General features: G+C 36.1%; 1 protein-coding gene and 1 long non-coding RNA gene across 3 annotated transcripts in view; one reads left to right on the top strand and one right to left on the bottom strand.

The window, feature by feature from the left end:
* SEMA3A (semaphorin 3A) overlaps window positions 1-27407 on the bottom strand; it is a 341628-nt gene that overhangs the window by 255367 nt on the left and 58854 nt on the right. The gene's annotated exons all lie outside the window — the stretch shown is intronic.
* Window positions 165-11682, top strand: LOC126044540 (uncharacterized). 2 transcript variants are annotated; one of them, XR_007507702.1, is made up of 3 exons: window positions 165-233; window positions 7328-7407; window positions 8679-11682. It is a non-coding gene; the product is annotated as an uncharacterized LOC126044540 (long non-coding RNA). The 2 variants fall into 2 exon arrangements; XR_007507703.1 differs by having other exon boundaries at window positions 197-247.

Genomic DNA, 27407 nt, shown 5'->3' with positions numbered 1-27407 from the left:
CGTCCACTGCGTAAAAGCTTACTGGAGTGAATGTCATGCAAATTTAGACAATCTCATTGCTCTGCTATAGAACTAATCCACAAAGCCAAACCCATTGAACTGAATCACTTCTAAGTTATGCAAGAGGAAATCATCCACCATCCACCAGTCCATTTAGGCATGAGACAAATTGAAATTGATATCAAATGAGGTATGAGAGAAAAGCCAGCATCAGCTAAGAAGTTCAATGTATGGTAAGTGAAGTAAGGTAAGAACTTATAGAAGTTAGATGCCACGGTTAATTCTTTTCTTCATTAAGTAAGAGTCATTCGTATGACAGGTACTCGAGGACTTATTGATCTTTTCAAACAAAAAGATTATTTTTTAAAAGTCAAGCTATTGAAATTATCCCTGACCAGACCTTATAACAATATATTCATGTCTGTATTTTTATCAATATTTAAATCAATATCATGTTCCATTTGATTTATTTTCATTGTATGGTCTTACTCTTATGGACACCCAAATGAAATATCTGGTTTTTATTTACAGGTACTCACTCTGTCTATTTCAAGGTTTTTGATGAAGCAGGGTTTTTTTCCAGTTTTATAAACATAATTGCTTTCTCTTCAAAAATATCCAGGCCAATATTTGAGGGTAAAACCAATGCAGAAAAAAACAGTGCTTTTTTTTCTTACAGGTTATCTAAATTTGAGAAATTAGTTTCTTTCTTTATGCTGCAGTACATACTGATTAAGTATTATATCTCTCCATATTTGTCTCTTTATAATGTCACAGATAAAGTAAAATAGGGTAATTAACAAGCATGGTTCCTGTTAATAAATTTAATTTGTTGGTTTGGTTTGTGGTTTTTTTTTTTTCCTGAGAGTAAGTAACTTCATAACCAAGAACTGTTAAAAAATTGCTGGCTTGTATACGGGCAATCTTTTCTGAAGTTGTAGATTGTTACTGCTAGTCATGGTGCTAATTAGTATTTCTTTGTTGTTTCCTTGGACTCTCCCTTTTGTGTGTTATTTCTTCTATTAAGAATACAGGATATTTGGAGAAGAAACTATCCTTTTGCTCCAAGTTTGTGCAGTATCTACCATGTTATGCTCATATTTTATGAATGATCCTCCTGAAAGTATAATCTTTGTTCCTTTTAATTAGTTGTTTGTTCCCACAAAAAATCTCTGTAGGAGTTTTTCAGTTTCAATGTTGATATTATGAAAACTTGTGTAATCACATTATTATACTCATAATTTTATGCTGCAAATCTAATGTAATAGCTCTAAGTAGGGAAAAAAACATCTACGCAGGGGATATTTTTAATCTCAGAAAGAATCCAAAGATCAATGTACAACTCACACTACATGCTAAAATGTGCTACTAGTGACATGAGGGACATCCACTGGACTGAAAGAGGACAGGATGTGCAAAGTGGATATACACAGATGTTATACACTGAAAAAATACTTCTGTGGTGCTAAGCGACAAGTTTAGCCTAAGTTTTCAATAGGATCTCTTGAGTCACATCAAGCTGCTTTGCAAGTCACTTTGCAAGACATAATCCTGCTACAGCAAACCACAAGTTGGCCTTTTGTCTCAGAACAGCTACACTATTACTGGGTACTGCCATGTTATATCACGTGATTATCATATTCTTGAAGCCACTTCTTGAAAAGCCTGAGCCATTTTTAATGTATGGTTCACTGGATTTATAGTATTATCCTTTAATGTGCTAGATTTTTCCAGGAATTAACTACTACCTTTTATTGTAGCAGTAAATTATATAATAAATGTGGCTTTTACTGTCTTTTTACTGACAGTGTCTAAGAATAAGCAAGGTTCAAGAACAATGCTAAAAATATCATCACATGGCATATATGATATGGTTAAATTTAATCTCAGGGTTAGAGACAATTTTTGTAATGTAATTAGGACTTGTTGTATTTCTTGGCATTAGATACTCCCTCTGTAAAATGGAGATAGAAATATTAATCTTTATGATGATGAAGGAAAGTAAGCTCTTCTGTTGAAAAGCTAGGTATTATCCTCCTCCTCCTCTCTAGCAGAATAAATCTTTATATATGTTAAAATTATTCTCTGTATATATTTTTCCCTGCTTCAGCATTTAATAAAATAGCCCCTGGACTCCAGACAAAAATGTTTTTTTTTTATAATACAAAATGATGTCTGGTTTTGTGCAGAATAACAACAAAAAAAGATCATTACTGTCCTCATGAGTAACTGAAAAGTTAGATTGATTATGTTTTGCATTCATCCACAGAAAAACTTGGAGGAAAGGATTAGTCTTATTTCTGGAAATAAAATGCATGTTTTACTATCCAAAGATTTCAAAACTCTTTCACCATACCTAGAAAATATGTACTGCGTCATATTTTATAAGGAAGTGGCTTTTGTTCTGAGCAAGTTTTTTCTGATTTTCATAAAACTTTTCTCTGTAATGGCATGAACAATTTTAATCATTTTATAATTTTGCTGCAGTCTGCATTTTTACACTATTCTGATGGAATGGTTTCTCCATCCCAATGGTACTTAGCTGAGTATTTTAAAGAGTTTCTTGAATTCAAATATAAAATGTAAATGAGACCCTTAACTAAATCACAGATGCAAATAACATCCAGATGGATCAGTACATGTATTTCATAAACAGTCCCTATCTTTGTAATGGGTTAAATTAAAATCCTGGATACAACTTGCAGTAAGTGGAAGTTTCAATCTTCTCAAATACTTATTTGGATCTGATCTGCGTGGCTGATGTCCATCTCTAGTCAAAAATCTGTTTGCCCGGAGGAAAATGATTCCCACTGTAATCACAAATAGTTGCACATGTTTCTATGGGTGCCTGTGAAGCCAAAAGTTTGCAGAGGCTGGGGAAACAGCCTTGTCAGAGGAAAAATATATACAGATCCCATGCTGCAATTTTTTCCTGAATAAAATATTTCAAGCCCTGGCATGTCTGGACTGCATATGGAATGAGCGTATGTATGTTTATATGCATGTGTTTATGTTTGTATGTAGTTTCCAATTCTAATATATTAAAAAAAAAAAGGATATGTGTGAACACTTATGTATTTGACATCACCATAAGCAAGAATAAATGACCACTTCAGGCTAAAATTGCAAATACTTTCAATATTGTAAGAAAGAAATTTTATACAAATCTACATGAATTTTATGTATATATGTACAGGCATGTGTGTTCATATAGAAGTATATTAAAGCATATTTATAACTGTATGATTTGATGGGACAGGGATTTTTTATTTAAATGTTCTGTGATAGTACCAAACTCAGTAATGGAAAGACTCAGCAGTATTACAGCCAAAGTGCTAGACTCAACAACGGAAACGATGGGAGATGAACGGGACTTACAGTGACAGCAGAGCCAAACACTTCTTGGTAGTAGCAGACAGCAAAGCAAGGGGCAAGCAACAGAAATTGCAGCTTGGGGGGGTCAGCTAAAACTTTAAGGAAAAAAAAAAATGTTAACCAGGAGGTTAGTGTTGGCAGTAGTCCCACTTTGAGCAGGAAGCTGGACTAGACACATCCAGAGTTTCCTTACAATCAGCATTTCTACGGTTCCATGAAATACATTAAAAAGTGTGTGCCAGGTATCACATCTTGAAAAAAACCAGCACACTGATATGATAACCCAGATGGATTAGCAACGCTTATCTATGGATATTAATTAGTAGAACAAGAGGTAACTCTATTTTTATCCAGGTCACTAATACATGCCCATTTGTGAAAATATTCACGGGATTTCTCCAATAAAAATTTTACACAATTGACCTATAGCAATTTAGACCACGACTCCCCCCTGGAATCTCTAAAATTTACTTTTTCTTTCATGAGTATTGCAAGGTTAAGAAGCGTTAGGCAGCTGTTAGGAATTATTATCTGTATCGGCACCTTGGGTTCCATTGTTGGGTTCCAGTAGTCAGCTTTCCCATTCCATAGTGCAATAAACTGTTAGACTCTTTGATCAGGAAAGATCTTCCATTATAAATGTACCAAAATGTACCTGTATGTAATAATGTTCATTTGACTCAACAAGTTATCGTAGAAATATAATTACAAGAAGTATTAATAAATAGAATTTATTTTAGTATTCAAGTGTAATGTCAAAAAATATTTTATTTTTTCATGCACTGTGTTTTCTACCAAAACAGAGTATGAAATATGTCCTTGGTCATAATTTTTTTTTTTTTTTTTTTAATTTGAAAACACTTGCAAACATTCCTAATGCTCCATTCATTGTCTTCTATAATTCTACACACTGTTGCATCCTTTCATTCAAAACAGAGAATGACCTTGTACTTGTGGGTTGCAGGCTCAGACATTTTGAGACACTCCCAAAAGTTTCCTCTTTTACTTGCACTTCTGTCAGAAGATTTCTAAATGTAAATGTAGGTACTTTAAAGTGTGTCCTGATTGCTTAATGATGAACAACCGCAGATGACTTGACTTCTACTTATTTAGGTAGTAATTATTGATGTCTAGCTGAAATACACCCAACATTTTGAGTTAGCATGGGAGGAGCTTGGGTACTGTTCTGACAGGTGCTAGGATAAAACTTTAAGACTGGCAAACAAGAATCATTTAGGGAATTAATGGCTGAAAAGATTGGCTGTAACTAGTCATTGCTTTGGTTTTTCAGCTGTAAAATAGAGAAAATAATATCTCTTAGGAAAGAAATAACTCTTTGAAATGTTATGAAGATACCCTGGTTTTGCAGACCACTCTGAGTTTCTCATCTGGAAGGTGTTATATATGGTGAGAACAAGTTATTGCTTGCTGTCTCCTATCAAAGACAGACGCATAGTTAATCATGAATCCCATGCTTTCATCTTGCAACCCAGATGCAGCAAATGTATTTTTTTTTACTTGCCTTCAGCTTAACAAGCAGAATTACTTGTTTCTTAATGAAGTATATGAGCCTGTGCCTAAATGCAGCATTCACTACCAGACTGAAACACTGGTTCACAGTACCCTGATAGATGTATCTGGTCCTTTCATATTCACTGTGCACGGGTATTCTTAAAAAGTCAGTGCACATTTTAAAAATGTCACTGCACATTTACACATCAATGAACCTCATAGGTTTTTCTTTCTGCCATGCTGATCCTGAAGAAAGCCTGTTTGGCTGAACTTACTTTTGTAATATATTTTCTTTTGTGATGAGGCGAAATTACAAGTCTATATTAATTTACTGCACTGTTTGGTAACTATTAACACCTGGCGCAGATGAAAACCTAATAGCCTAATGGAGACAAAGAAAAGAAAAAGTACTCCCTAGTTAACTAAAATTTAAAATTCTTAATCTTCCAACTGAAAACTGTCAATTTTCCCACATTTACCAAGAAATATCTCAGTATATATCAATGACTCAAATGTGGCCTCCTTCCATTTCTCTTAGGAAAACTTAAAAAAAATAAAAATAATAAAAAAAGTCTGTTGCCTTCTTAGCTCCTAGTGCCAATTTCTTGGGAAGTTACACTGTGGTATCATCTACATTCTCAAGAAATAGCACTAAATTTTTTTTTTTCACTGCCCACTGCTTTACATTGGGAGGCAATTGACCCGTTCCCACCTGAACCTGCTAGAGAATAACTTGAAGGTTTTTTTAGGACTAAGCATTTCAGCAGCTGAAGAGCAAATTAACCATCTGCAGTGTGATATTTTGTACTACATGATTTTCAAGAGGAAAGTAGAACTACACAAGAATCACACGCTCTTGCCAGAAACAAAGGAAAAGGTAAAATAAACTGTAGAAAATACACTGAAACCTCTTGCCTGCTTCATAGAAATAGGAAAGCAACACAAAACAAAATTGTTGAAGCCCTTGCTTAACTTCTGAAATCAAGATACCACTCACGTGTTAATAAAGGAGCTACCTACTAACTTAGAGTCAAGGATTTTTCTGGACTGGGACTGAAGTTCTCAGCACCAGGCAGCATCACATCTTTGTGAAACAGACTCATGACCCCCGTCTATGAAGAAATTCATAAGAAACACTTGATCAGATAAGAAGAATGTTTCCAAGCAATAATCATGCAAAGGTTTCCCAGATGGATGATTTTGTGCCATGAATAGAACACTGTGGGGCACTGTTTTTTACAAATAACTTTTATCCTTTTTTTTTTTTTTTTTTTCTCTTTTCACACAGTTGTCTTTTATTTCCTCGCAATGTTGGTGGTAGGAATTGCTGTAGGCCTCACAGGAAGAAACCAGCCAACTCAGAGTTTCATAAAACACAGTGTACAGGCTTAAGCCTGCCCAGATACAGAGTTAAGCACAGAGCTGAGTGCAGGGCAGCTATGTTACCTACATTCGAGGGGTCTTTTACCGGTAAATCAAATCATAACATAATCTGATTTAGGATATACCAACACCACAGCGCAATGTGCTCTTTGAGCTACCTCAGGTGCTAGAAGGAATAAAAACAATGTTCATAAAGTAGTCCTCCAGGCTAATATAACCAGCTTCTCAGCTGCCTACCAATTAGCCTAGACAGAAAGCAATGTTAATGAACTTCTGCTACTCTCTGTATCTGAACTTCTTCAAATACCATGAAATAGCACGCAACTGTTATAAGCGTGACCACAAACTGGTCTCTTGGATGCAGTCTGAGTCCCCTTGAAGGCAATAAAAGTTTAGTGATAATATCAATGAAGAATTTAACCAAGAAGGAAGAGAAGGGAGCATTATAATCTTGTTTGGTCGTCTTTACTTTCTCCTTACCCAGAAATAACTCCAGAGTGAAAACAGTGAAAAAAGAATCAGACTTGTGTTTCGCGCATGATTTCCAGCAGCCTCAGCAATACGAATTGGAAGCCACCCATCTAGCTGATGCACGAAGACCACTAACCATATACTCAATAACATATTTCCATTTTTTGCTGTCTTTTTGGATTATTTCAATGGCACAGCTCAAGGCAGCTGCACTCAGTGTCTAAGGAGTTGCAGCTGTTCATCATGGATGTGTCAGGAAGGAGAGGGTTTGGAGCTTGTTTCCAGGGATCCTACTGTGTAGAAGGCTGGCAAGGACTGTGGAAAAGGGAGGGCATTGAAAAGAATTTCTGTAAAGCTGTTTCCCATAGTTGTGGCTTTGGTCACATGTGGTGAATAGTTGAGGTGGTTTTTGGTTGGACAGGCCGGGCACTTTCACAGCAACTATCAGGCAGTCAGCGTTTCAGAGCTGGTGACTAAATTGTTGAGGGCTTTGGTTTTCAGCCATTTTCCTTGATACATCTTATAAGGCCAGTCATGTACGGATGCTTGTAATGAAATAGCTCATTCTTTACATTTGCTCTTTCAGGTTGCCAGCATGTGAAGCTGGGTCAGGCTTTCAGTCAAACCCATAATTTTTGGGGAAGCACTATTCAAAGACACATAGGGGTAAGTACAATAACCTACTGAAAGGAGACTTCCCAATTTATTTATTGTGAGAGAGACAGAGAAGGTTCTTTTCTGATCCCAAATAAGCAGATGACTTTGCTTTAATTATATCACTGTTAAGAAGGCCTGGTGTTTTTGCTGCTGGCCTTTTAAGATCTCAAAAGCCACATTCTTTGCAACATTAGGCCGTTACCATGGTGCAGTGGACTTATTTTTAGCCAATAGCTGGAGAATTTAGCTAGCCAGAGAATGATGTAGATCTATCGTGGCAGAAAACTTGTCACATGGGATTTGTACAGAAATTTACTGGGCAATTCTTTGGGTAAATATAAATTACTTTTATTTCATTAAATTTTCACTCTGGTCTTCTGTGGTTGCCTGAAGCAAAGTGACAAACTTAAAAATAAATAAATAAATAAATACAGCTACATTGCAAGGAATTTTCATCTCTAGTGGTAAGTGTAGAAGATATATATTGACAATTTTAATATGGATCAAATGCTTCACAGTTTATGGAATCTTTTTCCACATGGCACCCACACAGTACAGTTTTATGGGTCTAGTTGTCCAGCTGTATCTGTTTATAGGAGGTGTATATGCCTATAATGCCTGTCTCTTGGTGCTGAACATATTTCATATCCCACCACCACTGTGGCAAAGGTAAACAAAGCAGGATTTAGAAGACAGAAGAGGATGAATGAATCCAGCAGCCTTTGTGTCAACTCAACCCAGAGGATAGAAAGGAAGTGATATGTTGGAACAGGAACCTCATGGAAATTCCTGACAATTTTGCCACTCTCCCACAGATTTTACAAATGTTTTAGATAATCCTTTGTGCCATAATGACAAGGACTGTACACACGAATGCAGATGATGTCTAACAAACGTCTTTTCTCTCTTCCTGTCTGTGTATATATATACACACACCTACATATAAAATTACAGTCATCTCTTAAATAGAAATTTTATTACAAGCCATATCCTAAGGAGCTTCATGATCCATAAAATGTGACAACAAAGCAAATAGGTACCATGTGTTCAACACATTAATGGAAGAGACATTTACAGGCACTCAGAGATCAGAGTGATATACCTGCATGGATTCGGGTTATGCCATGCATGAAGAAACTTTAGGTTCACTGGAATAGTATATGCATGTTCAATGCTTATTTCATGTATAAGTTCCACATATGTCAAAACCCTAATGTGATTTAGGTATGGTTTTGTCTAATGCCTACATGACTGCGAGGTTGAAAACTGATCGTTTCTAGGTGACTGGGCATGGAAACTGTGGAACAAGTTAATGAAGAAGATTCATGAAGAAAAGCCCCATGTTAGACAGGAAGGCAATTCTTGAGGATGGCCTCAAGCTAACAAATCTGTCTGGCACAACCTTGGTCTCCTGTAAAAGGTTACTATCTGTTCAGGGATGTCTACAGGACGGTCATTGAACCACCTCGGCATGTCCTCCAAGACTATGACCACGAGAAGCACTGTGGGTACCAAACATTCATATAAGCATCCTCAAATAGGATTAATAAAATAAATAAAGGAGAAAATGGATCTGAAAATCTGTCTCTTTCCATGAAGTAAAAACATTACAGAAGGGGAGGGAAAGCAAAGCACAGTGAAATTTTAGGTTACCATTAAAAATAGCCTATCCTAACAGTTCCCTGTGACAATCAGTTTATATTCAGTAGAAGCAAACTTTGTAACCAAATTAACCACGTGGAATATTAAAGAAGATGCAACTCCTGTAATGGTGTTTTATTAATATACAGTATAATGCTGGACTTGGTAAACAGCTTCTGAAATTAGCAGAATGCTGCTGACTGCTTCTGAATGAAAGCAAACAACGGATTCAGAATCGACACCTAACCTCTCTGTAACTTAAAGAAGATCAATTCAAGATTTCTCTTTCTCTTGTCCTAATCAGTAAAACTTCACAAACTTCAGAGACTGAATTATTTCCTGAGAATTTACTAATTTTATCCATTTGGTCACCAATCCTCTACACTTAAGCTTATGATTTCTGTGAGCCTTCTAACCTGGAATTACATTTTCAGCTCTGAGTGAAAACTTCACACAATCGTTTCCCATAATACTTTGAGATGTCATATTGCCAAAAGTCTGATTTATTCAGTAAAAAACCCCATAAGATAAATCATGAACTCATGCCATGAAGAAAATCCATTTTGCCTTAAGATTCCCAATGCTCAACTCCTAGTAGCCTGGTGATAGTTTAGTTTCTATCAACAACTTTCATAAATTTATGTTTTTAATTCAATGCCTGATACAGAGTTTTGTCTGATACATCACGTAGTATCTTTCAGTGATAATCTTTGCTTTATTTTGAAAGTAATTTTTTTTTCTCCTTTTTTTAAAATGTGAAATCAGGCATTTTAAATATGTTATGTTGAAAGGATACAACACAATTATGGTGGTAACATGAACTTAAATAATCAGATCTGTCATAATCTGATTCCACGACAGCTGGCTATCCATAATCTGCCCTATCAAGAAAGAGGCACACCTTTTTGTATCTTCTGATGTGAAATAAACAAAACTACTAGAACTTCCTAGTTGGCTGGAAATTAGCCTTTATGAATATAGCAACAAGAATCTAATAGGGAAAAAACCCCAAAACCAAGCCCCCAAACAAACAAACAAATTGCCAAACTCTGCCAGAAAGATTTTAATCTCTGTCAATGGTTGTCCACATCATATTTTCAGGTTTCATCTCTTACAAATTGCAAGCTATTACTAATCATTAATGCTAAGCCCGTCAGGTAATTCCTGCAGAATTTTCCCAAAACATCTTGTGCGCACAACTTGTTTTTACCAAAGTTTCCGGTCTCAAAGAAAGATATTGAGAAAATAAACTGAAGCTGAAGCTAAATCATATATTGGCACCTGTAGAACTATATGAATGTAAATCAAAGAAAGAACAATATGAGACCTGGAAATGTTGGTTATGCTTTATAGCTGGAAAATGACAGCCAAAAGAGATGAGATTAAAAGAATTCAGAACTGGATGATTAGCAGTAGGAAAACAAAAACTTTAATCATCCAACTTACACTGTATGTGCAAGGTTGCACATCAATGCAAGGTTGCATTGAACATCAAAATCTGGGCTAAGCTTATAACACAAACCACAGACCTCCTGCTTTGAGCTGATGTGCTGTTCAGTCAACAATTCCCATTATCCATGAAGCTATCTAAATAACATTTTTTGACATAGTCATGTAACATTGCTATAAAAAATACTGTAATATTGCTTTGAGGAATTTTAGTCCATTGTTATGCTGACTACATGTAAGTGGTTATAAAATATTTTAAGTCATTAAGTTCATCTGTCTGGAATTCAAATTTTGTTTCTAAATATTTTAATTCAAATCCAAGAGAGAAAGTCTAATGGTTTTGGCTTTAGGCCTACTTAATAAACTGGTAGAACTCCTACACTGTACACATTGTAAAGCTAATAATTTTTTCTCTACTATTTAGTATTGCATAGAAAATATGTATTTTTCATTAAAATGGCAATTTCTCTCCAACATATTTATTCTGGAAATCAGTCTTGGGGATTCCACTTTTAAAAACAAATATTTAGTTCTTTTCAGAAAATAAAATGGAGACTTTCAGGTTTTCATTGTGCTTTTTCAGTAAAGCTGACATTTTTGCTAAATCAGATGCAATTTTTTTTATTTATTAAAACTGAAATTACTTTAGGAAAATTTTTAATTTGAAAAAGCATTGGATCTCAACATTAGTTTTTGCAATAAGACTTCTCAATTTGTCTACTAACATGGAAATTAGAACATGATTTTCTTGGACATTATTTGGCTAAAACTGATGAAAGAGTTACTGGATACTGTAAGGGAAATATAGAGGAGAAAAAGGAAGATAAGGGAAATCAATGAATAAAAGTGACAGAAGGGATTACAAAAGAAGAAAACAAAATTGTTAATAACCTGAGGAAAAAAACCCAATGATAGTAATGCATTGTTGATTCGGGTTATGATTTCTTTATACAAGTACAATGGACATGGGTGAAGTACAAAATCTGCACAAGATTTTTGGAAGAAGTCTACAAAATCATTAACCATGCACTAGCAACTCACCAATAACAAACAAGCCCAAGATCATAAATACAATTTTTTTGTTGAATTATTTGACTAGTTAGATTCAATAAATCTTTAAATCAGACCTTCCTTCTGAGGTATCTTTTATTGTGTGCTTTCACATTCATGTAGCTTTATTGATTGTATCTTCTTCACTGCCATATGTTAAATTGCAAGCAATAAAATTGAAACATTAAATCACATTCCTTTCCTTTCATGTGTCACTTACCTATTGGGAACATATGTTACACTGGCACAATAAAACTTGCCCTGAAGGCCTAGTCTGTGTACACAATGCTGTGAAAATGGAGGCATATAAAAATGTCCCTGTGTCCTAACTGAAGATTAAGCTTCAATAAAATAATATTATAAATATTTCAAACATAAAATATGACTTGTAATGATGTAATAACAAATTCTCTGGAGTCTGTGGCCATAAAACGAACGCAGAAGGATATCTGCTGTGTGTGTCTTCCAGAAGAGTTTACCACTTCACCTACGATGCAGGCCACAATTTTTTTTCCTAAAAGGGTTTAACTCAGACACTCTTTCCACTCAGTTGACTTTTTTTGCCAGATTAAACTAACACGCACTTATTCTTTACATAACACATTTTTTTGCTATTCATCCAAGACAACTGAGAGCTATACAAAGAAAATTAATGTTAATTTCATTATGTTTTAATATTATTGCACCAGGAAGGAAAATTAAGTATTCTATACAGTAGTGAATGAAACACCCTGGATTTAGTTTGAGTTATACCTCTACACTTTTGATTAGACAAGAAACTGGTTTCAGCTCAGTTTTCTTTTTTGGAAAGGCATATCCTTTTATGAGTGCTGTTTTTTGTGGGTTTGTTTGTTTTTTCTTCCCAAGAACCCAGTTTTGACCCATTACAGCTGCAGAACCTCAAGTTTGGAGTATGTCTTCCAGAACATTGAATCATATCTGATACCTAACTAATTGAGATTAGGCTATGAAATATTCACTTATGCATTTGTTAGAACCAGACTGATTGGCTCTCCCTGAGAGACAGGCTGTTGAACTGCCTAACAGTTCTGATCCAGTCATTCAGTAAAACTCCTACCTTCATAAAGAACTAGTGTAGATAATGAGATAAAAATGTTAGGTTTTTGTCAAAGTTTTGTTCCTAACTCGTAAGCACCAGATGATCCTCATACTAACGTCCCTATATTTTGATTACAAACTTATATTAGACAAGCAATGTACAAATTTACTAAAAGGAAATGAAAAGTTCTGAATTTTGTTTTTTAGCAGCATGCACAGTTCAGAAAGTTTTGCTCATCTTATTTCTTCCCTCTTGGTGTGGAATTGGCAGAGATTGTTCAGTAGCAAGCAGAAGCATGGCACAGCAGTTTGAAGAAAGTGAAGAAAAATATTTTTTATAGCCGAATGTTAAGTTAGTTCAAACCAGAGAGTATATAATTGTCAAAACCACACTGGAACTAACTCACCTATTCTTCCTAAAAGTGCCATGGGGTCTTCATTTCACAACTGGTCCGTGGGACATTAAAGTTTATTGTTTGTTTCATTGCAAAAGACTGTGAAAAGTAACTTTAGTTTCATTTCCAAAAGAAAGAACAAAGTTTAACTGATATTTGCTAGAGCATGAATCCAACAAAACAGCTGGAGTTTAAATGAAAAGGACTTCTATTTCCATTATAAAAATGAATTTTCTGTGTTGTCTGGGAGAGATGCTAGGTTCCTTCATCTGCCCCAGGATAATAGCACTACAGTCTGACTATACTTATCTATCTCATCCAATTCTTTTTCTTCTGACTATAGTCCTTGCAAATGAGTTTTTCAGTAAAAAATCAAAACAATGTCTAACTTAATGAGCATTATAGAACACTGAGAAAAGCTGTCAGTTCATCTGACCCTTATTATTTCATCATGAAAAGTCTGATTCTGAGACATTATCCATTGCTTTTTATTCCCAAGCCCAGGAGGGAGCAAATCAATTGCAAATGCAAAATTTGTCAAAGGCTTTGGGCCCAACCCTTGAAAAAGAAGTACAGCCCATGCTAAATGGCTGTGCTCCATAAAAACTACAATGGGGGTAGTGGGAAGGAGTCTTCAGTCCTGGCCAGAAAACTGCTTATGCAGCTGGGTCACAGATGCTAATTTAAAGGAAGGGGCAAAGAAGTGATTGCTGGCATTTTCCTTCAAAAGATTTGATCCAATATATCTGTACAGCATTTCAATACATTACATACATTCGCAGACTAAAAATATCAGTACCAAACAGGGAAGACATAACAATCTTATATAAAATATAAGAAGTCATCTTATAGCTGTTGTTGCCCTCTTTGTGCCACCAACTTGCAACTCTTCAATGAATGCACCAGTCCCATGGATATGTACCCTAGGGTAGGATATACCTCTTCAAATCTTAGCCATGTGAGGTTTGATATTTAAGTCTGAGCTAGTTACCCTTCCTCTACAACAAAGAAAGCTCTTTTAGAGGTAAAAATGCCTATTTTAGAAAAAGGCAAATCGGTGTTTGGATGTGCTGAATTCTTGTTGTTGATGTAAAGAGAATTAGAAATTAACTTCTTTTAGACTTTTAAAATCCTATTCCTACTTCCCATTTATTATTCTTTTAGAGTTGAATTCTGCAGACCTCAATCATTCTTAAGGCAGTCCCTTCCTAGGCAACTGGTACCACTGTTTGCAAGGGGTTAATCGCGCTGTCAGGTACTACTCAGTGAATAAGCATGGTGGAATCTGGCTCTCTGCCCAAGCATGTTGAATGAGGTTGGCTAAGAATGCTTGATTTACTGTGAACAAATAGTTAAAGCAAAATTCAAACCAGATAAATAGATCATTCATGTAATAGTCACCCACTACTACCACCCCCTGCTACTATGACATTATGAATACAGAATATCATTATGGAGCTAGGATTGTGAAGCTTAGCTGTATTGCACATTCTGTGCAGGGCTACACAGGGTTATCTCAGTTCTGTGAGTGTAGTTCCACAGGGTGCACTCTTGCAGAACCATCAGAAAAAAAAATAATTATGTATGCGTAACTGTCTTTGTATTGCTTAGAGTGTCTTTCACAGCATGGTGAAAGACAACATTTCTAATACAAGTACAGTGTCTTCTCATCTGTGAATTTGTGTAGAGAAAAAAAAAGTGTATAGTTGCATTTAAGTCATGGCTAGGTAGATAAGCCTGGTCTACCATCAAAAAAGCAGAGTAAAGTTGTCTGGACTGAGGTTTCTGCTGTTACAGATAAGCTATCTTTAACCAAGCGAGTTCACCTAAGTTAGACTGGACATCTTTATACCCCCCCCCCCCCCGCCACACACACATACATACATAAATAAACACATATAAACAAGCTCATACAGCCTACAGCTATTTTTGCACAAAAGCTATGTCAGAGCCATGACAATAAGAGCCTCTGACATTTTGAAAGTACTCGGAGTTTCTTAATGCTTTGAGGTAGATCTGCATAGACAGTTCCTTTGCAGTGAACTCACCGAAGGAGTCCGAAAGACTTTTAACCTGAAGAAAGCTAGATTTAATTAGAATACACATTAGGACAACTCCATAAACACAGCTCATCATAATTCAGTCAAACACAATAGAAAAGAAAAGGGTTTATATACAACTCTCCACTGTGTCTCTGCAGGGATGCTCCCAGCTTCTAGCCAGCTCAGTAGCTTTGAGCTGCAGCAAAATTGGCACAGCTCTTTGTGGCCCTGGGGAAGTTTTTTTCCTCCTTTCTGATGCCTGGTTTTCTCTGTCTGCTGCCTCTCTCAGCAAGCTCTCCCACTCAGTTGTGCCGGACTTTTCTATGACTTTCTACTCTTTGCTGACCAGCTTTCAGTCTCTGAAAGCTTGTCTCCGCTGAAAGAACTAAATCATTCCCAAGGCAGGAACAATTTTTCTACCCAGGGAGCTTCATCTGATCCAGTCATTTTTCTTAAGAGAATGTATCACATGAACAGAAACAAAGAGTAGTAGTATTAGTATGTATATAAAATAGTAATATTCTTTCCTTAGCAATGATATTATTTACTGATCCTAAGCACGAAAGACAGGATACAAGGAAGGTGTGCAACACCCAGTGCAAGACTGGAAGTGCTCAAAGAATGACTGAATCAAATCTACGGCAAAGACTGGTTCACCTATCCAGGATATTTTGATCCAAAGTTTGGCTAAAGGGCCTAAGCAGGAATTAGTGCCTTTCTTATAAATATCCAACTTACAAAGTGCATCACAGGAAGAGATTCCTCAAAGAAGCCCAACAGAAGAAACATAATAACCAAGACTGTGTATGCTGACAAATCACTTCAGATGAGACAACAAGAAATACTAAATCCAGAATAGCTCTCAATTACTTTTATTCTTTAGCGAACTGGCATCAACCCAAGAGGATCTTCAGTCCACCCCGGTTTCAGAGTCTGGAAAGAAACAAACTGTAGGTCTCAACCTCTCTTCCTTATGAGAAAAGATTCTGGGATTTGGTTGTTTTGTTTAATTTTGTTCTGTTTTAAACTGGAAGAATAGTAGTGGTAAAATGTACTCTATTGCTTCCAGTGGATTTAATAATGTTTTTTTTACTAAGTGTAAGATACGTTGGTACTCCTGAAAGTAGGCTGCGCAACAAAATTGCATCCTAAGCCACTGGCCGCTTGAGCTGGGCAGCTTGGGGCAGAGCAGTATGCATATAGGGAAGTTTTCTGTTCAGACAAGGAAAGTGGCAATAAGTATTTATAGCTAGAGAATTAATAGAAAGCCTAGACCTTTCTATCCAACTTGAAGTCATATTTAATGACAGTTTCTAAAAAGTGTTTTCTAATTACTCCTAGCAAGTCACTGAAAACCAAATAGGTGACTGTAGATTCCTTGAAATAAAGGCAAATCATTGCATAATAAATATCTATGAAACATGCATTTTAATTAGAGAAGAGTGCAATACCTAAGATAAATAACTTTTTAATCTTTTCTTCCTAATCCTTGCAACCAATCAACTCTTGAACAGAGGAGATTTCTGGAAAATCTCTGTCCCCTAGTAATCCTTACTGATATTGAGTTTAGCACTCCTATTGCAGATTTAGCTCCTCCTTTGTCAGTTTAGTAAAAATACAGAACAGCTTGACAAAACTAATATTTTTTTTTTTTTAAATCTCTCTTCCAATACAAATCTATAAGGAAACTGATAGACAATATTTCATGACAGACATCATATGAACAATCATTTTTAGCTTGATGAAGGTAAAAAATTTCTGACCTCAAACTACTTACTATTTATATCATTTCTTGACTAGAAAATTAACTCCATGAACTTTTTTTGACAACTCTCAACTTTTCTGAAAAAGCAGCAAACCTCTCCGATTTAGTTATGGCATTGGTGAGAACAATTAATTTTTTGCTTTACAGTTTACAGTTCGAAGAATATTTGTTTGCATGTTGCATTTACTTGTCATTGACAGTGAATAATTCACTGTCACAGGTAACAAAGGGAGCCAAGAACCGAGACAGTTTAAGCGTTAAAAATAAAAAGCGTGATAAGACGTATTTTAAATATCGGTAAACCTACTCCCAGAATGGTATAATGAAAGTGGATTGAGACATGCTAAGATGAAAACCATACCTTTTGTCTGGAGTTTTGTATTCCAAAAAGTTTTGTATTCCAAACCCCCTCCAGCTTTTTATGTAAAACTACTATCTGTCTTTCTCTTCTCAAAGGTGCTCAGAATTTCTTGAGAGGAAAAAACCCACAATCCAAAACCTGAAAGAAATCAGCCCGCTTCCTTCATATGTTTTGTTCACACTTACCATGGAGCTCAGGTTTTTCTGTAGTAGAGCCAAGGTGTGAAATTTGTCTTTTGTCCTGTTTCATCCAGTCAGCAAAGCAAACCATCCTAGGGAGTGCTCCAAGAGACTAAACCTCCACTTCTCAAAAAGTAAATCTGTTTAATATTAATAGCCTACAATTGCCAATACCCACCCTTGTAGGAGGGTGACGAAACCGCTTTTCCCATTTAACATTCCAACATGCCATCTCAGAAATGTAATACCTAAATCCCATTTAGAGAGATATTTCCAAGTACCCCACATTCACAGTATTTTCCCGGGGGCTGAATTTATTTTTAAGTTCTCTGCATATTTGCTTGTCCAAGAAAAGGACACCAAATGCCATGCCTATTAATTACTAAATACATATATATGATCCATTTGGAAAATATTGCAAAAATTTGAAACTGTAAATATCTTTGCAAGCTGCAGAAAAATCAGATCGATATGCTTAAAGGTGCTATGAATACATGAGTGCCAGATGCACTGGGCTACAAAAAGCACCACTCCTTTCTGTTATTTAATGCGTAGAGCCCGCATGGCAGGGCAGTGGTAAAAAGAAATCTGTTCGCTAAGGCCATTCACAAGCTGATGAGCAGTGTAACATTTTACTGAGATTAAAGAAAACAAGGACATGTGAGCGTTTAATATGATCAAACTAATGGCAGCACAACTTTAAATTTATAAAAGCTTTTAACCACCTGGTTTTCACAACATAGAGCTCAGGGCGGAATTATTCTTCTGATTCTCCTGTAACACTGCCATGATAGAGGGTAGGTTTTCCAAAATAAATATAATCAAAACAATCCTAGGCAGTTGTGTATACCAAAACACTCTGCAGGACGAGGCACAGATGTGAACAAATGGCTCAGATGTACACTTTATAAGCCTTCAGGTTATTTTCTGCTGAATTTAAGGGGGGGGAAGTAACAAACAATATTTCTTTACATAGTTCAGAAAATATTCAATACCAGCCATCATTATCTCAAACTAGTAGACCTGCTCTTGTCAAATCAGATGGATGTTATCTGTCTATTCTAGTATGATTGCTGTGTTTTACATGATTGTATGTGTTCCAAGTTTTGATTATGGCCTGTGGGCACTCTTGCAATGTGAGTTGATTTATTGTATAGATCTTTAGTTATAATGATAATAAATGTATAAGGCAAACTAAATTCAAGAGGCTAAGTGCAACAATTAGCACAATAGTTCCATGAAAAGTATAATTACAATATTGAGAAGTAGAGAATACTTGAGAGAATGAGACGATTAATTGAAATAGTTTTCCTCTTCACAAGTAAATCTGAAGATTTATTTGTCCATGACTTAGTGACCAGCATCTGGGATCACTGTGAGGAGTTTATTCTTTTGCTCTAAGCCTTGGATTCATCTCATCAAAACATAGCTGTCTACAAAGCAGGCACCTAGGTTTAGCTAGACATCTACAGTCTCACTGTGCCTAATGCAAAAAGGTGGGGTCATTTTCCCCTCTCTTTTAGGACTGAATGAACTCTACCTTTGGAAGAGTTGGTAAGAAGAAAAAATGGTTTCCTTCAGTATGAATTATCAGGATGACTTTATAGCAATCATCAATTTAGAGTCTCAGTATTGCTAATTCATGTATCGAATGCACTTTTTTGGATTTTAGCTACTCAAACTCTTTATGTTACCAAAGAAAACTTTGGGATGCAAAGGATATGGGTTTGAGATATACCAGCACTATATTCTGAAGGCTTTAATCAACGTGACTTATCTTAGAATTCTACCAGAAATCAGTAAATTTACAGAATAATGCTCTGGCCTTCATGACTGTATTTGCATTATTAATGATGAGTCACATTTTCTTCTGGCATAAACTGGCATACCTCCTTTGAAATCAATGAGTCTATGCCATCTTCTTATAACCGGGAGTTGAACCCATTGCACCAGCTTCTGCTTGTTGATATTCTGTGAACTAAAAGGGTTTTGGTTTTGAGTTGAGCCCTCAGGATTGCACCAAGTAGTCTGGCAATTTTGCATGCCAAAACTGCGGGCTGTTGGTGTGTACAACAAATGAGCAGATGATACACAGAGGACCTGGAAACAGAAAGGAATCACTGCCTGAGCTATTTCACCCTCCACATGTGGTGCAACTTTACTCAACAGAAACAGCTTGTTTCATTATATATTTTTTTCCTTTTCTTTTTGTTCCACTATCTAGAGATTTTATGGTTTATTTGGGATATAGCCATTTTGAAAATGTTGGGTTAGTTATTTTTTTGATAAAGTGCCCAGAAGCTTTTGCTCTGCAGGAAAAAAGCTTCATAGTGTAAAAATTTTAGCATTTAAATTTAAGTTTCAGTCTTACAAACATTTACAAACATGCTCATTTCAGAGATAGTCAGCCTAAAGTTTCTGAACTATGAATGTTTTGCAAGCATATGGTATGAACAGATGATAAAGAACATGGTAATGGGAGTTTGTAAAGCAGACTAGCATTATCATGGCTGATTTCTGAAGTTATCCAGCTACTGAATCCAAGAAACTACTATAACTTGCTTTGCCACGTAGAGTTACTCTATGTAATTAAAAGTTTCTATACATAATTGCTATAACTGCGGTTAATAATTTGCATTTTAAATACCATAACTATGTATTTACAGTTACTGATGTTTCTTAAAACCTGTTCAGGTAACAAAGACTAAGAAAAATTCTTTGTTTGAAATTGTTTACCACTATTTTTAATAGAGTAAATAATACTTTTATGTTATTCAGACCTCAAGAAATTAAACGTTTTTGTTCAAGGAATTCACTCTGCAAATTAAGTACGTTATATAAATTTGATGGAGTTTCCCTTAATTGGTCATATGAAAACTGATTTTCAAAGAATAAGGGAATAATTTTAGCCAGTTTTTCTTCTTCGATAATTTGTGCCAAAGATGATTCAGAAAAGAACATCTTTTTACCTTGAAAGACATGGCAAAGAAATGACTGCTAAAGTGGAAGAAAATGTAGCATATAGAGGAATATGGGCGAAAACTTAAAGGTATTTTGGAAAAAACAGGAAAAAAACTGGGAAAGAGAGGTGGAATGGAGCAGAGCGAAATAAATCCTATGTCCAAGTACAGATTGAGCATTGGAACTAGGATAACAAATGAATGTGATACCATACGTATGAAAGAAGAAGCAAATGAGGGAGTGAATAGGTTACTACTGTACCATGTAAATCCAAAAGTGATTCCTATGTTTTGGATAGGAAAAACAACTCTAGGAAGAAGCAAGCCAAAGATGATCAGGCATGATCCGATTTTTCAGCAAGATTGTTGGAAAAATTATGTTTTATTAGATTTCAAGACCATAAGAGACCAGTATTGTTACCCATTTTAAACTCTCACATCACAAACGGAAGAATTTAGTGAATGATTTTGCAGTGTGCACATAATTTTTGATTGAACCAGTACATATCTTTCAGCAAATTATCCTAAAAGACTCGACATCCTGAAGATCTGTACCTAGGTTATTCAAGTCACTAATAAACCACCCTATTAAGCTATTACACTGTTTTTCTTACAATTTCAGCCCTTGGATCTAATTAAATTTCCCGCTGGATCAAAGACTCTTCTGCAATTTTAGCCATGTCATGGACCAGTAAGATTTGGTGATGACCTGAGTATAAGAGAAAATGCACCAGGACACTAAAAAAAGGGCAGTGTGGAATAGCAGATTTAGGCAAATAGGAGGACTAGGAAAGAAATGAGAGGAAATATGTGATGTCAGTTTTGTGAAATAAATTCTCATCACAGCAGAAACATGGCAAAAGAAATCACATTTTTGCCAGATGCATGAAAAGCAAAACATATGGCTTGTTTGTCTCACATTTTTTGCATATTTCTTCTGTGTTGACAGACAGGTTTTGGAAGATGGAAAGTGCCTTTCATTTCAGTGAAATGTCCATATACTTTTTATCATTCTTACTATTATTTTGCCAGCTTGAAAAGTACTGTTTCAAATGGTTAAAAAATGATTCCAAAGAAAATTAAAGCCAGAAATACATTGGAAAAATTCAAGAATAAGCCAGAAATTTTAATGAGTCCTACAATTTTATGAAAGATATAATTTTGGGGGAGCTGCATTTTTTCCAAATTCCTGGGGAGGGGGTTTTAGCAATGGAAGAAAATAGTACTTACATATCCCTTTATTTGTCAGGGTAGAGGAAAATCTCTACAGACTTTGCTTTTATTTCCCAATTTTTTTTACTACTTTTTACCTGTCACTAAAAAAAGTAATCCTATTCTTTTTGAAGACAGTGAACAAAACAGATTCAAGGAAGTAGCGGCTTATTTTTTTAAGACATTATTCATTTAAAAAGAAAAAAGGAAAAACCCAAACCCACACTGCTGCCCTACCATCCCACAATATATCAAGAAATTAATAAAACTAATGCTGGTTAAAAAGCTAAGGTAAAGTCCTGACCCACCTGACCCACAGCAAAAAAAATTTCAAATTTCTCTGCACCCATGAGTGTGACAGTGCCTAAACGTAGATGCCTGGTCCTGGGAATAGACTTCACAGATGGGGTCCCAAGTTCGTTTCAGTCAAAGGAGGCAGTTTGGCAGCTAGGAATGGGCTCTGCGATACACAGTGTATTGGGCAATAGGACAGCAAAACAGTGAAGAAATCTGCCCTCTTCACGGCCTGGAGTACGTCTGTCCCTTGAGCAGAAGCATTTGGTCTTGTTTCATACATGCTAACCCTGCATCTGGATGTCCTGGGAACATGTAATCACAACATCTAAACTGTCTCCAAGCTCAAAGCACCTCCATTTGGACAGAAAGCATAGATATAGGAGCCCATACCTATCTTCTTCCAAGACCTTTCATCTCAAGGGTTTCTTGTTAGCCGCACAGAGCACTTGGCTTACCTCTTCATTTTATCAGGGTCTGGGTACTGGAAGCATGGAATATAGCTGCAATGCTTTCCACACAGAAACAGTTAAAGGGAGAATTTTATTTATACATGTTAATTTCATGGGCCATTCTTTCCTTTTTTTCTTTTGTATAGTTTGTTTCTCCATCTTGTCATTTTTGAAACATAGATTTTTTTTTGAGTTGTGTGAAACCGCAACTCTCAAAACTATGACAACACTTATGAGTAACTGCCACTGTGCTGATAGTTAAGCATCCAAGTTTAGTGGAACATGGCTTTGAAAATGATCCCAAAGTGTTGACACTGATGATTTTGATTATGAAGTGGAGAAGAGAAATTAGAATTAGTTATTAATCCCCAACATATATGTTGGCAGTCAAAATAAAAGGATTACTATGGATTAAAAATCAAATGAACTACCCAATTCATGTAAAAAGGACAGAGTTAGGCTGTACATCAGGAAGGCATTTAAACAGGAATCTAACTTAAGTAAACAGATGTCTACTGAAATGCATTGTTTAAAAACAGGAGTGAGGTGGAGTCAGCGAGATAAAATAGCAACCAATAGGACCATTCATGTTTATAAGTACTTAAATACCTTTGGGGTAACTAAGGATATGTTTTACATGAAGGAGTAACGTAAAATTCAATTCATGGATATGCTTTCAGCCAAATATTTTAACGGTATGCAACAACTATAATATGAATCTGTCTGAGAACAAGTTGTGTAAAAATTGAATAAGGATCCTGAGATATGTGCCTTTGTACGATACCTTTATAAATCACCCCCGCAGAACCAAGGAGTCAGCATCCTGCTATGCACAGCTGCTTGCCCAGAGAACTTCAAATAAAAAAAAAATAAATATAAAAAAAACCTAATGTGGAAAAACACTATACAGCTGAAAAATGAGACAAGCACAGTTTGTACTGGATCATTAGTCATGTATTGGCAAGTCCTGATTATCAAGGGTGTCACCAGCTCAGAAGTCATTTGGCATTCTGATTTAGCCTGTAAATACCTAGTCACATGCTAAATAAAACAGTAATTTTTGCCCATGTTATTTTAGCATCAGATTCTTTAGCTATTTAGAAACTCCTGTGAATGTTTTGGAATTTCAGCATACAGAACAACTGGAGAAGCAAGTCCTTAACTAAGCCAGCTATAAACTACTCTCTTCTTACGAAATGGGTTATCTATGTGGAATAGTCTGTCCTGTGACAGTTGAACACGCTTGGTTGAGCTGAGCCAAGAAAAATGCAGGTAAGGTCTAGAAAGCTAATGGCAACTAAAACACAGTTTATTGGATTGCAATAAAAGGTTAACATTGATAAAAAAATCTTCTGCAAGTAGAAGTGAGTCATGCAACTTTGGTTAAAAACAAAGTCCATTTCAGAGAATGCCCAAGAAAAAACCTGCCTCATGGAAGCGGACAGAAACGGTACTTCTGGAGTGAGCAAAGGAGCTTTACAAATGGGACAGATAATAGTACTATCCAAACAGTTAAATGCATTTTGGAACTTAGGAATCTCCAGAATGTTGAAATGAAATGAATAAAGTTTACTCCAATGCACATACATAGAAGATGAGCAAGGAATGCTTTATCCACTCACAAAGCAAATGAATGAAGTTTTTACCATTTCTCCAGATGCATTGGATTAAAAGGAGATCAAGCCGAGGAGACTGTTTCAGACCACTAAAAGCAAATACTCCATTAAAAGCAGATTAACACTGAAAGCACGATTGTTCTACACATTCTTTTGAAAGATTTTATTGTCACCTACTAGGGTGCAAAATATAGATGATGACTGGAAATGCTAGGTCAGAGACTAAAGGTGAATTCAAGGTGAGAAGTGTACTAAGAATAGAAAGAGAGAAAGAAACACTGAACATACCCAGCCAGGAAATCTATAAGATGAATTGGTATGATGGCATAGTTTATGCTTTTCCTTTAGGGATAGTCTACTAGAATAACTAGAAGATATCATTGTAAGATCTGCAATGAGAAGAGTGGTATTTTGTTTTTTGCTATGAGCAGAATTCAGCATTATCTACAGGGATATACAAAGGTCTAGCTTATATTTACTGCAAGACAAGCAGGGAATTCCATTCAAAGTTGAAAATGGGGCAAACATATTAGCATATGTTCACGATGGTTGGATAGCCAGAAAGAGACGATAGGTTTTGTAGCATTTGCATTCTTTAAAAACTCTTCTAGATTAATAGGTTTCTTTTGCCAAGGGTTTGACATTTGTAGATATTTATTAGTTTTCCCTCAAATATTTAGGGGATAGTTAAGAATTATTGAGATTTCATTTTATTGGCAATCCAAGACTCATTTCGAAAATATTGGAATGTACTTCATGTTTCAGTGAGAAATCACAAGAGCAGAAAATCTCACTGGCAAAACTTTTTATGACAATAACTGAAACAATCTTTTAGACTGAGTGGGACTGTAAATCTCTTACCTGTCTCTAGATAAAAGGCATGCTATGTCTTTAGGAATACCGGAAAGATGAAAATGAGGAATAATACTTGGAAACAAAAGCAGTAGGCAAATGCCTACTTGCATTATTCATGAATGGTCATTTGACTCAGGTCAGGGTTTTGTTCTCTATCCACCCATCAAAAAAGCTCAAGTAACATCAGCACATTGCAATCACAGAGTAATATAGCAGTAAAAAGAAAGCATATTGGCACTTGAGGATACTTTGGAATAGTAAAGTGGCACAGTGATATAGTAAGTGAGGTCAATGTCTAGTTAGGAGCTGTAATTGTTTATGAGCCCATCTGGAAAAGCTGGTTTTGATGTTTACACTCAAGGTTCTTGGTGAGCAGAGATTTGGCCAGACTGGTGGAAAAAGTAATGTTCTTTTAAAAACGTTTGGCTTTTAGGATGGTTTCCAGTCCTTATGTTTTTGGTCACTGAGGATGAATGGCCACCAGGACTGCACAGCAGTCCTTGGAGCTTGTGATTTGGGCATTACTAAGACAATTAGCGAGGTAGCTGCAGATCCAGTGCTAGTGATCTTAGGCTGTGGGCTTTTTATTTTGAAAGGTCCTCAAATACAGTTTTTCTGGCCAGACGTTTAGTCAGGTTCATTGGAAATACATACCTATTTCTCCCCCTTTTCCACTCAGTTACAATATTATTTGCTTTAAGAAGTCCAAAAAAGACTTCAACAATAATGCTGATTATTTCTGTCACCTGTGGCTCAGTAGATGGGTTTAAGTAGTACATGAATGTATATTTGGAGCCCAGACAAAACCTCAGTGGAACCAAAACTAGACTTTCAAAAGTCCATGCCATGTTTGTGTAATATTTTCTAATATTTCACATGCAATTACATTCAACGTCTGGCTGCCCTCTAACTTACCTGCCTCCAGTTTGTGGCTTCCCTAGGCAATAATTTAAACATAAAAAAAGAAGAAAACTTTTTATCTCTGTCTATTTTATGGATTTTAGGAGCTGAGTCAAAGTGAATTTACCAATGGGCCAGACAGGGATGTACAAGGATGAAAATAGATTTCAGACCTGTTATTAATTCAGGAAGCATCTGTGGGTGGTGAAAATTAAACAATGTCATCTATCCTGAGTTTTACTGGACTTGAGATACCTTTTCGTCTTCTGTAGGGAAAATAAAGCTTCATCAATCATCTCTAGTCTAAATCAAGGCCCTGTTTTTAGAAAGAGATGACCCTAAAAGTCAAAATTTATTATCAGATCCGTATTTTCACCAAAGCTGAGGGGTTTTAGACATGTAGTTATATTGCTCGTAACAGAGTTTGAATTTTTCATAAAGTTCTTTCATGGATGCAGAAGAGCATTGCTTTGCTGAAGTATGAGGACATCCAGGTCCATTGCTCATTTTAACAAACGGGAAATAATGAGATTGTCTTGTTTTTCCTCAACTCCATATAATTTGGCTGCAGTTCCCTTTGCAGGAACAAATTGTTTAAATCAAATTAGGGTACGTATACCAATAGCAGTGGTAAAGCTACTTCAAAGCATGTGCAGAAAGCTGTCCGGCCTACTGCCTTTGCCCCAGAGAAGATGGGGAACCGCCGTTTGGCCCGTGACCTCTGTCTGCTCAGCTGAGCGCGACGTGCACGGCCCGCTGCAGAGGTGGCAGATGCTGGTGCCGTTGCTGCCAACCGGTGCCACTCAGATCTTACTCTGTGGTGGCGTTCTCTATGGAGAAAGTGCAGATATATGGGATTACACCTTTTGGGCTCTCTTTTTACATCAAAATATGCCTCCAGTTTTCAGTAATCTGTAGCTTAGGTACAAATATTTCTACAGTCAAGATGGTCTTGTGGGAACCTAACCTAGACTATAGACATAGTTGGTTAAGATTCCTCTCATAATGTATTTTTGAGCTAGTCATCTTTAGACTTCTGTTATGGTCAAGAGGAAGATGTAGAAACTTGTAAGGTGTGAGTCACATTTTTGGTAACTGAATTATTTAAAAAAGGTCAGACAAATCACTCGCTAGAAGTGTCTAGGGTTTTTGTCAGTCTGCAAAAGGAGTCTTGACACTAGTTAATATGTGTGTGTCCACATTGCAAGCATTTAAATAAAGTTAGGTCAGATGAATCCCAATATTTGTGCAGAAAATGCTCACAGTGGCTTAAATTAAGTTGATGAGACTGGAAATAAGATAAATTAAAGATGATTAGAATTATTCTTTCGAAAGGTTACACAAAGTAGACTTAGAAAACCTAAGTCTGAAAGTTTAGAGAACGCAGATATTACGAGTGTGCATGTATGTATGAGAGCGTGTGTGCATTCAAACGCCAAATCTTTTTGATGGTTGTATGTTCTTTACATGGGGGCAGATGTTAGTATGCTGCCTTAAATGCAGCTTGTGACATTGGCCAGGGGCAGATATTTAGAAACAAGTGTATGAAGTTTTCTGGTAGGCTATCATACAAGACATTTTCAATGGGAAATCTCTCCTTATAGTGGTGAGTTGATGACCTGTACAATAAGGGATCAGAAAAAAAGGACTAAGTGGCTGAGAATCTCACTGAGCTAAGGAGGCTCACAATAATTTCTGGAGTTCTTATCTGCTCAATGCTCAGAGGAGAATAAAGCCCTAAAAATAAACTACTAGACTACTTGCCTATACTTTTGTCTT

Source organism: Accipiter gentilis, chromosome 11, assembly GCF_929443795.1.
Source record: "Accipiter gentilis chromosome 11, bAccGen1.1, whole genome shotgun sequence".
Lineage (NCBI taxonomy): Eukaryota > Metazoa > Chordata > Aves > Accipitriformes > Accipitridae > Astur > Astur gentilis.
Note: the sequence above shows the minus strand (reverse complement) of the source record. Positions and strands in the feature narration are given on the sequence as shown.